This window comes from Orycteropus afer, unplaced genomic scaffold, assembly GCF_000298275.1.
Source record: "Orycteropus afer afer isolate SDZICR_OR568_19922 unplaced genomic scaffold, OryAfe1.0 scaffold00212, whole genome shotgun sequence".
Taxonomy (NCBI): Eukaryota; Metazoa; Chordata; class Mammalia; order Tubulidentata; family Orycteropodidae; genus Orycteropus; species Orycteropus afer.
The window spans coordinates 2447679-2449581 of NW_006921799.1; the positions used below are offsets into that span (position 1 = coordinate 2447679).

Here is a 1903-nt window from a genome sequence, read left to right on the forward strand (position 1 = left end):
TCTCTCCTTTCAGAACTCAGGGCTCCAAGATTGTCTTCTGTATTTGTTTTAATTTGTTCCTCTTTTCTTTGTGGAAGAGGGTCTGTGTAGTTTGTTTGCCTATTCTGCCATTTTACCGGAACTCTAGTTCTGTCATTTAAACAAACATTTTGTAAGACCAGGAGTGTTCCAGATTAGAGCACCCATTTTACAACCACTTTGCTGACAGACATACTGTTGTTGCTAGATATTTTTAAGTCAATTCTGACCCAAAGGGACCCTGTGTACAAACATACGTACAAAACACACTCCAGTCCTGCTCCATCCTCACAGTTGTATCTGTGTTTGAGCTCATTGTTGTAGCCACTGTGACAATCCATTTCCTTGGTGGTCTCCTCTTTTACAATGACCCTCCACTTTACCAAACGTTGTGTCCTTCTCCAGGGACTGGTTCTTTCTGGTAACATGTCCAAAGTACATGAGACAGAGTCTCACCACTTTTGCTTCTAAAGAACATTCTGGCTGTACTTTTCTCAAGAAAGATTTGTTTATTTTTTTTTAGTAGTCTATGATATCTTCTCAGAAGGAAGACTGGGCAATGTACTTCCATAGAGATACTGCCTTTGAAACCCAAGGAGGGTTACTATGAGTTAGGACCAACTCAACCACAGTGAAGTTTTTTTTTTTTTTTTAAATGCTATGTTCTATATTCTTCACCAACATCATAAGTCAAAGACATTAATTCTTCTTTTGTCTTCCTTATTTGTTGTAAAGGAGCTCTGGTAGCATAATGCCTAAGGTACTTGACTGCTAACCAGAAGGTTGGTGGTTCAAACCCACCAGCCATTCCTCGGAAGGAAGGTTGGGCAGTCTACTTCCATACTGGTACTGCCTTGGAAACCCAAGGAGAGGTCGGGTCGCTATGAATCAGGTCCGACTCGATGGCACATAACAACAACAACAACATTCGTTGTGCAGCTCTCATATGCATATGAGGCAATTGAAAATACCATGGCTTGGATGAGGCACATCTTGTTCCTCAAAGTGACATCTTTACTTTTGACCACTTTAAAGTGGTCTTTTATAGTACATATTCCCTATGTAATACATCCTTTGATTTCTTGACTGCAGGATGTTTATTGTGGATCCAAGGAAAATGAAATCCTTGCAAATTCAAACTTTTCTCTGTTTGTTATGATGTTGCTTTTGGACCAATTGTGAGGATTTTTGTTTTCTTCTTGTTGAATGTTGAGGTGTAGTCCATACTGAAGACTGTCATCTCTGGTTGTACCCTCTACTTATTGCAGGTTGTTAATTAGTGTTCCTCTAAACCTGAGGCAATGTTGTTCTTCATGTAGTGGAGCTTCTTGGATTGTTCTCAGCATACAAACTGAATAAATGTGGTAAAAGGCTACAATCTTGATGCCCAACTTTCCTGATTTTAAGCATTGCAGACATAGATGATAAGATATACAGATTATGCTTGTAGATGGCCAGAAATAGAGGAATATTAAAAAAATCAATTATTTTCCACTTACAATAGTAGGTGAAGTGGAAACATATACACATACAATGACATATAAGTAATAGAATCTTAGTTAAGCAGTAACCTTAATTATCTGCAGTCACTCCATTGGCTGTAAGTTATACAACAAGACCTCTAAGAAGCCAAATAAATGTCACATGGTACATCCATTTCACTTACAGGAGAAAATATTTCATCCTTAGAATGTATTTTACATTATTTTTCATGTGAATTTAGCTACCTTATTTTTCTGGTTTGAAACAAAACATGCAACAGATGGAAAGTGGCAAATTTGAACTGACCTTCTTAGCAAATACAATAAGTTTCAGAATTAATTAGTTGATTTCCTCATCTTACTTAGAATCAAAGAGGTTAAGTGATTTTTCTAAGGTCACTCAC

General features: G+C 37.4%; 1 protein-coding gene across 1 annotated transcript in view; it reads left to right on the forward strand.

Annotated features, from left to right (window-relative positions):
- Window positions 1-1903, forward strand: part of KLF12 (Kruppel like factor 12) — a 448102-nt gene that overhangs the window by 864 nt on the left and 445335 nt on the right. The gene's annotated exons all lie outside the window — the stretch shown is intronic.